Source organism: Pinus tabuliformis, chromosome 8 (genome assembly GCF_031772625.1).
Source record: "Pinus tabuliformis cultivar Carrire ecotype Pingquan chromosome 8, CPIR1, whole genome shotgun sequence".
Lineage (NCBI taxonomy): Eukaryota > Viridiplantae > Streptophyta > Pinopsida > Pinales > Pinaceae > Pinus > Pinus tabuliformis.
Genome location: NC_142294.1, coordinates 608,431,766 through 608,444,609, shown reverse-complemented (window position 1 = coordinate 608,444,609; position 12,844 = coordinate 608,431,766).

Sequence of the window (12,844 nt, the reverse complement as noted above, 5' to 3'; positions counted from 1 at the left end):
CTTCCTGCGCCGCTCCAATGAAGACCAACATAGGGCACAGAGGACCGCCACTTATCACTGCAAGATGTCCATCTCCCACAGTGAACACGAGCTACGAGCACTGCCCATCATTTGTTGTAGATGTCCTTCTCCACACACAAGTCTCGGCCTACTCAAACTGCTCTTGGTTGATCAAACCCTTGAGCTCAACTTTTACCACTCTAGCAACCATCTAGGTCCATGAAGATGGTGCACACTGGGAAACAACTTGGGCACTATCACGCTGTCCTCCGGAAGACCATAAGTAACCAATCCACGTCCACACTTGGTCCACTCTCACGCTGCCTTGCAACAGTCCACGAGTGACCAATACTTTGCTGTAGCATCTGCCTCTGGCTAGGGCATCCTCACACCTAGGAAACCCTCCTCTTGGCTGCTAACTGACTCCATTAATCATTCCTCTCCTATGACGCCCATCCACCTAGCATCCAACCATCAAACACGATGACATTTGCAACTCCCTATTGTTGCCACCTTGCCTTGGGATCTGTTCACCTGCAATTCTGGCTAGGGCAAACAAACAACCTTTAACCCTTGCTCCAGATACTAGTCTCCTTGTCCAACCTTGTTGCCTTCCTGTATTGCCCTTCTAGCCACCCATCTGCACTATTGCGGCCCACCACCTTAAGACTCCTGCAACACCACAAAAGATTACAACATGGTTCCGCCCCTCATAGACAAGGAACCCATCTCTGTTTGGGCTGTGGCCTACTTCAGAAGTCTGCGGCTAGGTTAGAGGTGCCTTCCTAGCCCTCTTAACCCACACAGACAATCCTCCAATGGTGTTGTTCCTACAACACGTTATTGCGGCCCTAAACAAAGATGCCAAGCACCAAAAACGCGCAAGAATCACATCAACTTACCTCATTTTTCCTTGATTTGGGTCTGCTCCTATGTCGTAGATTTCAGTGACCTGGTTAGGGCTAGTATCCTCCGCTTCAACCCTCTTTCTAACCTCCAAAATCCTTCTTAACTGTTGCAGTTAGTCCTCATTGGAATGCTGCTCCACTGCGCTGAGTTCTCGGCTAGATTCCAACCCTCGAAACAAGGTTGCGGCCTTGCTGAACTCAAGAATAGACCTGTAGCTCCAATATAATAGAGAAACCAACCTTCAATTAACCTAAAACCAACTCAGAAGATACCCTAAGGAACTCGGCCTTGCTGCAGTGCTACTCGGCCTCTAAAAACAGTCATGAAAGCTGCCAACGTTGCCTCCTTCTCCTTCGTTTTGGAGTCTGCCTTAAATTGCGCCTCAAACAATGATATTCTTCTTCTAATCAAGCTTCATTTTATGCTCAAGGATATGACCTAATGCCCTCACAGTTGACCTATATTTATAGGTATCAAGTGGCTTGATGAATTTGTCTTTGGGCACTACTTTAACCTCAAGCCGACTTGCCCAACTAGAAAAATTAACCCACCATAACTTCAAAAATTCGTTTCTCTTCAACCATAGCTCAAAATCAAATGATTTGCGATGTGTCAGATTTGTCTTGACGAGTACTATCATCCTCATCCATCACATGTCGAAATATCTCCATAGTTTTGTTCCCAACATCTATGGGTGCAAAACCCCAAGCTTGGGTTTCAAGCCCACAAGGCCACTTGTGGAGATATTCCTCCAAACCTTCGATCCTCAAGGCTTGGAGTAACTCCCAAGCTACAAAAATATCAACACTCCCTCTTAGCGAGGGAGGTACTTCCAAGACTAGGAAGTAAACATCATCATTCGACGACACTAGCCCATCTGGGATCCATCACTTGCAACATACTATGTAGAATGAACCCGACAATCTCGGTAGCGCCTCTGCCTCCTCACATCTAAACTTGAAGATACCAAACCTCCATAGGGATCCTCCCATTGAGGCTAGAATCCCTTCGAGCCTACATGATCCCCACTGGCCCAGTCCTGCAAGCAGTCATCCTCCTGGATCAAATACCACTCGTGCAAATCCCTCCAATCTTAGATATGCAACATCACAATCCGATGAAGACTCTAGCCTGCGAATATTTAGTCCATCACATGGAGCCATCTCGATAAATTGATCTCGTCCAAGCAAAAGAAACCCTCGAGCTCTCCCAACCATCCATGGCAAGTCAAATGAAGTCCACGATCAACAACTTGCCATATAACAAAAATGTTGTTCCCCATGCTGACCACCAATCCACCAGAACTCTTAGCCCATCTCACCATGTAGTTTATTGAGACCACATCTCCGTGTTTTCAACTGAACCCTCTGCTTTATGATCTAGACACCCACAACTCTCTCTAAGTTGCGGCATTGTGCACACTTTGATTCACTGTCTCCCAAAGTAGCTCAGACACACTTTGATACCATGTTGTTTTTCCACGACCTTGGTGTCTGGGATATAATCTCAAATCACTGACGTTACCAAACCAAAGATCACAATGAAACTACTTTGCACAACATAATATAAACAACAGTAATTCTACTAGTGCATAAAATATGGACAAATTTTTACAATTTTCAACCCAACTTCGTCATATTAATCAACATATAATACAATAGTCTAGGGCTCCTATACATGGGATAATGACCTTCATACATCCACTGATACAAGGAACAAAACTAGGGCTTAGTGTCAGTCCATCGACAACCAATCTACCCATACAAGATACACTGACCATCTGGTTGATGTAGGGCACTCTATCAGTGCCTCTCGATCGTACCCTGTACCTGCCCGATCCTTCGGCTCTCGATCTGTAGCGCTTGCCTCTATCAATGCTCCAAGTCCATCTGGCCAGTGAACCTCGACTATCAATATGCTCACTAGTTGATCATTCATCCATCAACGCATCAACACATCGAGACTCCTGTAGACTTGTTCACAACTCCACTTGTGAGCAACCCTCAATCTGCCCACTGCTGCTCCTTAGCGACTCAGGGACTTCAACCCACTATGCTCTTCCTGTGCTGCTCCAATGAAGACCAACATAGGGCACGAAGGGTTGCCACCTATCACTGCAAGATGTCCATCTCCCACAGTGAAAACGAGCTAGGAGGACTGCCCATCATCCGTTGTAGATGTCCTTCTCCATGCACAAGTCTCGGGCTACTCAAACCGCTCTTGGCTGATCAGACCCTTGAGCTCAACTTCTAACACTCTAGCAACCATCTAGGTCCATGAAGATGGTGCACACTAGGCTCCAACTTGGGCACTATCACACTGTCCTCCAACATATCATAAATACCTAATCCACGTCCACACTTGGTCCACTCTCACGCTGCCCTCCAACAGTCCACGAGTGACCAATACTTTGTTGTAGCATCTGCCTCTGGCTAGGGCATCCTCACACATCGGAAACCCTCCTCTTGGTTTCTAACAGACTCCATCAAATAATCCTCTCCTAGGACACCCATCCACCTATCATCCAACCATCAAACAAGATGACATCTACAACTCCCTGCCGCTGCCCCCTTGCCTTGGGATCTGTGTACCTGCAAGTCTGGTTAGGGCACATCAACAACCCTTAACCATTGCTCTAGACACTAGTCTCCTTGTCCAACCTTGCTACCTTCCTGCACTGCCCTTATAGCCACCCTTCTGCACTATTGCGGCCTCAAGGCATCACCTTAAGACTCTTGCAATGCCACAAAAGATTACAACAAGGTTCTGACCCTCATAGACAAGGAACCCATCTCTCTTTGGGTTGCAACCTACTTCAGAAGTCTGTAGCTAGGGCAGAGGTGCCTTCCTAGCCCTCTTAACCCACACAAACAATCCTCCAATGGTGTTGTTCCTACAACACCTTACTGTGGCTCTAAACAAAGATGCTAAGCACCAAAAACACACACAAAAATCACATCAACTTACCTCATTTTTCCTTGATTTGGGTCTGCTCCTATGTCATAGATTTCAGTGACCTGGTTAGGGCTAGTATCCTCCACTTCAACCCTCTTTCCAACCTCCAAAATCCTTCTTAATTGCTGTGGTTAGTCCTCATTGGAACGCTGCTCCACTGTGCTGAGTTCTGGGCTAGATTCCAACCCTCCAAACAAGCTTGCGGCTCCTCACAATCTGTGATCTAGCTCTGTAGCCTTCCTGAACTCAAGAACAAACCTGCGGCTCTAATATACTAGAGAAACTAGCCTTCAATTAACCCAAAACCAACTTAGAAGATACCCTAAGGAACTCGACCTTGCTATAGCTCTACCAGGCCTCCAAAAATATTCATGAAAGATGCCAACACTGCCTCCTCTTTAGTTTTGGAGTCTACCCTAAACTACGACCCAAACAATGATATCCTTCTTCTAATCGAGCTCCATTTTATGCTCAAGGATATGACCTAATGCCTTCACACTTGACCTATATTTATTGTCATCAAGTGGCTCAACGAATTTGTCTTTGGGCACTACTTTTAACCTCACACTGACCTGCCCAACTAGACAAATTAACCTACCATAACTTCAAAAACTCATTTCTCTTCAAACACAACTCAGAATCGGATGATTTTCAATGAGTCAGATTTGTCTCGAAGAGTACTATCATCCTCACCCATCACATGTTGAAATCTCTCCATAGTTTTGTCCCCAACATCGATGGGTGCAAAATCCCAAGCTTGGGTTTCAAGCCCACAAGGCCACTTGTGAAGCTCCTTTCTCCAAACTTTCGATCCCCAAGGCTTGGAGTACCTCCCAAAATACAAAAAAATCAACACAGTTAAATTTCCAATGTGATAAAATAATATATTGATATGCTTTGACTCTACATGAAATTTAGGATTCTATGCAAGGGCTTATCAATTTAATTCTCATTGACATAATCTCTCCAAGCAAATAGTTGGAGCCTTGTTGCTTGTTGGCTTTAGGCAAGGCAAAGTACTCAACCGATGTGGGAAATAAGGTTAAATAATAGCTATCTCTTTGCACAATTAATTGTTCCCTCATGGAGATATATAACCAATTGTTGGCTTCCTCTCATTGACATCTTCAACCCAATTAACATCATTGTAACAAATTATGTGATTCTTTGATCCGTTGCTCACATCATCAAGTCTTCCATTAATGCCAAGCCCCTTGGTTCCTTGCAAGTACAAGAATACTCACTTCATTATGAATTAATGATGCATGCTAGGTGCAACTTGAATTTACAAACCACTACCAACTACATATTGATAAAGAACTTTAGCCATTTGAGCTGCCTCAACAATGTTCAACTCATCTCCTTTCCAATTTGTTTTTTGTTGTTGAGAAAAGTCAATATGGGTTTGCAACATCTTCTCAAATTCCTAGAGTACAAGGTGTGGGTATTTGTACTAGCTTAGAATAATTCAACAATTTGTCTTTATTTGGTCACTTAATATCTAAGAAGTGCACCTTCTATTAACCCACCAAACGACCCTAATCAATTTGAAGTTGCCTACATATAAGTTGACAACTATGAGCGGAATTCCTTTTGTCTTCTGATAGATGCAATGATTGATGCTACTACTAACAAAGCTATTTTGAAACTTAATATGGTTAAGCTTCTTATATTGTTGTTTGGGCAATTTATTTTGCTTATACAAGGATTGAGCTTCTTGCACTATTGCTTGTGTAGATGTTTTAATGTGTATAAGGACTTCTTGCAACTTGCATGGTAGCCCTTACCTCTTTTCCTCAAAAACTTTAGGAGGTTTTATGCAATCTCTATTCTACCTCTTCAAGATCGCCATTCTAGGACAATGTTTACATCCATATCATGTACCTTGTAGTTTAGTGTAGTTTCTATTGCCAACAAAGCCCCACTAGATGTCATCTTTGCAACATTTGTAAGTTTTTTTACTAGTTTATTCCCTCTTCCCAAGAACACCCCCAACAACCAATGTGTGCAAATTTCATGCACGATTAATCATCAAGGACTCACATTGCTCGACCATTCCTGCTTTCCTATCTCCTAATGTTTGCTTTGTAGAGAGCCTACGAAAACACATTAGTTATTTAGTGCTATGCATTAAAGTATAAAACACTACCTTGTTAGGAGGGTGTTTTTCCCTTGACCTTCTCAAGATTTAACTCTACATGTTATCCTCATTACCTTTGGTCGCGTCTATAGACATTATTGGAACTCCTCAACCTCCTCTTTGTTGGAAAATGTAACTAGTTTCGGTCTTCATAATTGTCATTTGACTCATGTCATTATGTATTTCTCATGTATCTATCAAAAGAAGAAAGAAAAAGATGAAAACAAGAAAAATGATATTATTTGTAAAGCATGGGTTTCATACTCAGTTCATTTGTCATTTAGGTCAAGCATTTGTATAATGATCCTAGGGTTTCCTTGAGTCAAAAGAGTCATTGTCATATTCTAAAAGACCCCCTTGGGCATTTATAACAAGAAAAGAATTATTATTTTGTTTCTAGAAAGGTCTAATGGACTCCCAAGACCAAGTCGACAAACCATGATGAAGTCGGCCTACATTGGCCTATTCTAATTCTTAGAAAGGCTATAAAAGGAAGTGAACTTCGACTATTTGGACACTCATTATATACACATTTGATCTGCAATAAGAGAGAAGAAAAGTAAACGAAAAAGATAAAATAAGACAAAGAAGGTCTAGAGAAAGAAGGAGAACCCTAGCAAAGGGGTCAAGTTTGATCCTTTTGCTCTATCTCACACGTACGCGATTCTTCTAGGGTTTCTAGGCATACTGTGTTAGAAAATAAAAAAGGCCAAAACATTTTCTTATGTTTATAAATTACTTGTGTTATTCTAGTACTCTTATTATCTTCTTTTATCTTATTTTCATCAAGCAATCGTCAAATCAAAACATGAAGATCAATGACACTAGATTTAGGCACTCAGCCAGGGCTAAAACCCCTTTATAGGGGAAAACCCAGTCAAACTCTTCCACTAAAAAATCAAATTGAGACAGACCAAGACCTTTGACCCAAAATACCTTCCTCCTCCACCAAGTCAGCCTTCCAGTATGATTCAATAAACTTGTGTAGTCTCCTTTTGTCCAATAGTTATAGCCCAACTACAATTCAGAATTTTGACCCCCAACAACTTCAGAATTTTGGCCCAGCTACAATCCAGAATATCGACCCCCAACAACTTCAGAATTCCAGCCCAACTACAATCCAGAATTTGGACCCCCAACAACTTCAGAATTCGGCCCTTCAAGCAACCCAACAACTTCACACGTGTGAGAAAAAGAGAGAGAAAATATGCTTGACAAAGACTTCCTTCTCCTTTGCTAGGGTTTACTTTCTCTTACTTGAATTTCACACCTTTTCTTGTCTCCAACAACTGCATATCGAAATTGTTGTGAGTGTGTTCCAAACGAGTCAAGTTGTTGCCCTTTTATAGTGTTTGTGTGAGGTCGAATTCCCTTGAGGAGGCCGACTTGGTGGAGGAGGCATTAATGACCTATTTTATACAAAAATAATTTTCTTTCTTGACTCAAGAAGCCCAAGAAGGGTCTATTATGTAATGAAAAGGACAAGGAATTTTGACATGAACCCTAGAAGCCTACAATGAAGGCTTTGACCTAAGAAATATTGACCCAAGCATGAAACCCATGCTTTAATAAGTCAATTTCTTTTATAATAACATTTTATTTTCTTTCTTTTGACAAATACATTACGTCATGACTCAAATACAATTATGAAGAATGATACGAGTTACATTTTTAAACACTCCCTCTTAACTAGGGACGTATTCATAATTACACATATACAAAGGTACATGGAAGATTTCAAAGTGATATACTCTATGAAGAGTCACATGACACACAATGTTACAAATTAGATACCTGACCAGGGTACTCTAACAAGGTGGGACTAAGGTTTGTTCCAAGCTTCAACGTCTATAGGTACCATCAAGCTTCCACTCTAACACCAATCCAAGATCTAGGTGCATATCCATGGTTAGATCTCTATGACCAACACCACCCTCCCTACTTCGTGATCTAGACATCAACACATAGGCCGACCAATGTCCTCCCAAGCATCTTGTTGCCACAAGATGATTTATTTTTCTTTATCAACTAAATTAGATATATATCCACCACTTCAAGCATGCTTCAAATGTTCAATATTTTTATGACGAGATCCTACACAATCGAAACCCTAATTAGTAATAAACCTTCAAATATATATACAAGTAAACACAAACCTTCGGGGTCCTCAATTATTCTAATGCTACTCATATCATCATCAAGTTTTCCATGTACAATTTGTCGAAAGTTTTCTTCTTTCACTTCTTTAGTAGCACCAAATACAACTTCAATATTTTTCAAGTCTTTTGTATCTCCATGAATCACAAACATCCATCTGTAGTTCTTTCATTCTTTCTTCAAGGTATTCATTATGACTGTCATAATATGCCCTCCCTCTCAATTGGGGAGATATACCTCTTCTTCTAACCAAGATCCCTCTCAACTTAGGGAGGACAACAACATCGAATATACTTCATTCTTTCTCATCTTATCAGGGTCATCCTCATGCTCATTATTATTATCATCTTCAATTACGAACATCTTCAACATCTTGAAGATTATGCACCTGCAAACTTAAATAACAAGTACAACAAATACAAACATACAGAAGCATGAAGTCAACCTTATCAAAATTATGCCATTATAATGGAAGCATCAAAACATTTAGGTTTTAGACATCAAATACCTAAACTTAGTTAGGTTCATAATCAGTAAGGATCACATCTTTTTACATACTAGACTTCAACTTCTTGCTAGGGTTTTGTCATAAACCTTAGACTCCATATTCGAGACATAAAACCTTAGAGATCAACAACTCAATCTAAATATCAAAGAAATCATAGTATTATATATCTAAGCTTTCAATATTATGCCTTTTAGAATTTACATGTCAGACTCTAGTAGGGTTTGTTGCAAACGCTAGATTTTATCATTAAATCATATCAATAATTGAAAACAATATCATCATGCCCTAGAATATTAATCTCTACTAGGGTTTTATTATATACCCTAGATTTCATCAACTATTAAGATGACACACTTGCATATACATATCTATGGTTTCATTATCATGCACTACCATATCATATCAATATCCATACCTACTACGTAAACCCAAGACACAAACATCAATACATCAAAGTTAGATATACAACAATTTTGACCAGACTAGGGTTTCAATCACACATATGAATATATACCTAGGGTTTCATTCATAGGATCTGGTTACACGGGTTTTGTTGATGAACCTTAATTCACCAAAACCTAAAAGTATAATGTTTCATTATTAACAACAAACCATAAAGGACTAGGGTTTTTACCATAACATTATCAAAACCCTAAACTTCAAAAGAATAGGATTTCTAGACTTTATCAACAAACCCTAATAAGACTAGGGTTTCATAATAAACATTGACATACCCTTAGCATTAAGAGGCTATGGTTTTACAGTGAACCTTAAAGGTTAGGGTTTCGCAAAATGATCAAATGACAAGAGATATTATAACGAGGGTAGATTCAATCTAATGATTAATCACCCTAACAAGAATATTTATGTTTCAAAACCTTACACATAAGAGGTTTAGTAATATAACACAAATTTCAAAAGAAAAATGGTCATACCTTGTTTTATAAAGAAATCCTTTGCAACAAATCTTGTAATATGTGACATATCTTGAGTTGTTCTTTAAGTAGGAAATCAATTCTTGAAGGGCTTCCTTTGCAACAAAACTATGATTTTTGAAGTCTCCTCCATAACCTTTGTGTACTTTTCAAGCTTTTCCTTGAAAAATGTTATGAGTATATAATTCAAACAAATCTCAAAGTGAGAAGGAAATCAAGCATGAAAGATAAAACAAAGAACAATATACTTATCTTTTGGTAAAATGGAGAAGGTTCCCTTTTAATCCTAATCTTTCTGAGGGATACCTACAACTTATCAAAACAATTCAAAAATTTTCTAACAAGATATATTAGATCTACAAACTCTAGAAATAAAAACATATTCCAAAACTTAAAATAATAGGCTAATAAGGATATGTAAGAGGAGAGAGGAGACTTCATAGTACAAGTCCTTGAATTCAAATTCTTCAGTCTTGTTTCTTAGGTGGGGCTTCATCGACAACATTTGCATGTTCTCTTTCTCTCTTCTGATTCCTTGGATTCTCATGACATTGACTTTTGTAATGTCCCATTTTGTGGCAATTGTAGCACTAAATCTTTGATAGATCAACCTTCTTCTTTGGTCCTTTGAACTTCTTGAATACACCCTTCTTCTTGTGTTGAGAAGTGTAGACATTTGAAGTGTTGTCTTCTTCATCCTCCTCCTTGTTATTTATTAATGAGATGCATGCTCCTTCTTGGCTGCATGCATTCCACATTTGTTCAAAGGTTGGAGTATCTCTCCAACTGCTAATTCCTAATGCAAAAGCACTCCAAGATTTTGGTAGACCTAGCAGAGTAGCAATCAAAAGTTCCTTTTTCTGGTACAACTTCATCTATAGCTTGGAGTTTGTCTCTTATCCTAGATACCCTTACAAAATATTGTGACACAATATCATCTTTCGTCTTCTTTATTGTTCTTAGTTCATTCTTGAGACTAACTATTTGACCAATGTTCTTGATGGTAAATAACTTGGAGAGGGATTCATACATTTCTTGAGAGGAATCTATATTGGATATGTATGGGATTAGATTGTCCTTCACTCCATCTACTATTATATTCATGGCCAAGATGTCAGGTTCCTGGAATTTCTCCTTTCCTGCATTATTTGTAGGTTTCTTAACTTTTCCCTGAAGAAGATCTAAAAATTTATGCTGAGCAAGAATAAGATCTATCCTCTTCTTCTATGCCCTATAGTTGGAGGCTCCTTCTAGCTTGTTTTCATACTTCATTTTCATGTCTTATTTTCTAGATATAGATAATATACTTTCCTATTCTTATATCATCCTTTTTATTTTACTTCCTTCTTAACCCTATTTTCAATAGACCTTCAAGCTGCCTTCTCCTTCTTCACCTTAGCTCTGACACCATGTTAGAAAATCAGAAAGGCGGAAATATTTTCTTATGTTGATAATTACTTGTGTTATTCTTGTACTCTTATTATCTTCTTTATGTTCTTATTTTATCTTCTTTTCATCAAGAAATCATCAAATCAAAACATGAATATCAATGACACTAGATGTAGGCACTCAACCAGGGCTAAAACCCCTCTATAGGGGAAAACCCAGTGAAACTCTTCCACTAGTAAATAAAATTGAGATAGACCAAGACCTTAGACCCAAAATACCTTCCTCCTCCACCAAGTCAGCCTTCCAATATGATTTAACAAACTTCTGTAGTATCCTTTTGTCCAGCAGCTGTAGCCCAACTACAATCCAAAATTTCTACCCCCAACAGCTTCAAAATTTTGGCCCAACTACAATCCAGAATTTCGACCCCAAACAATTTCAGAATTTCAGCCCTTCTAGCAACCCAACAACTTCGCATGTGTGAGACAAAGAGAGAGAAAATATTCTTGACAAAGACTTCCTTCTCCTTCACTAGGGTTTCCTTTCTCTTCCTTGAATTTCACACCTTTTTTTGTCTCCAACAATTGCAAATCAAACTTGTTGTGAGTGTGTTCCAAATGAGTCAAGTTGCATCCCTTTTATAGTGTTTGTGTGAGGTCGAATTCCCTTGAGGAGGCCCACTTGTCCTTCTTTGAGGCTGACTTGGTGGAGGAGGCCTAAATGACCTATTTTATACAAATATAATTTTCTTTCTTGACTCAAGAAGCCCAAGAAGGGTCTATTACATAATGACAAGGACATGGACTCTCGACATAAATTCTAGAATCCTACAATGGAGGCTTTGACCTAAGAACTATTGACCAAATAATGAAAACCATGATTTAATAAGTCAATTTATTTTATAATAAATTTTCTTTTTCTTTCTTTTGACAAATACATTACATCATGACTCAAATACAATTATGAATATTGATACTAGTTACATTTTTCAACATACTGCAGGTCTGAAGTTCTGAAGGCAGAATTACAAACCTACTTTTGGAGGTTGAAAATTTATCTAGGCCTCTTTTTGGAGAGGATTTACTTTGTTGTTCCTTGGAGACCTTGTCCCGGAGAAGATCTTTTGGTGGGATTACTTGGTGGTTGGTGGTAGTCCTGATTTTGGTCTTGGGTCTTGGAAGTCTCATTTGAATTGATTCTATAAGAAGACAAGTTTTTCACTGGGTTTTCCCCTTGGACGGGTTTTTGCCTTGGCTTGGAGCTTATATCTTGTGTTCATATTACTTGTTTGTGACCTTCATAGTTTTGGCAATTGTTTGATGATAATAACATAATAAACAAGAAGAAGAAATAAATATCATATCACAAATAATTGTCAAGTAAAGATAAAACATTGTTCTCGTTGCCCTAATGGATTTATCAAGATGTTATCAGAGCTAAGGTGAAGGTCTAAGATAGCTTGAAGATCATGCTAGGAAGGTTTTTATAGTGCTCTCTGAAGTGACCACACTGCAGAAAGAAGCCAAGCAAAAGGAGACTGATTATATTTGTCTTGAAGGTTGAGTAAACTAGAAATAGAGTTGTGTAAGAAAATACCATTTTTGGGTCAATTTTGTGCAAATTATAATGAGTCTAGACCTCTGAAACAAGTTTGAAATTCTGTGCAAGAAGACTGAGGGTTCTGAGGTCTTTGGAGAGGACGATAAGTAGACTACATGCAATATAATCATATTTTAAGAGGTCCAAGAGGCATGGTAGGAGGCCCATTCTAGGCTGAATATACTGTGCATCTTTATAAGAAAAAGGGAGTCTTGTAATCATAAGTTTGAAGGGTCTTCATTGGAATAGAAT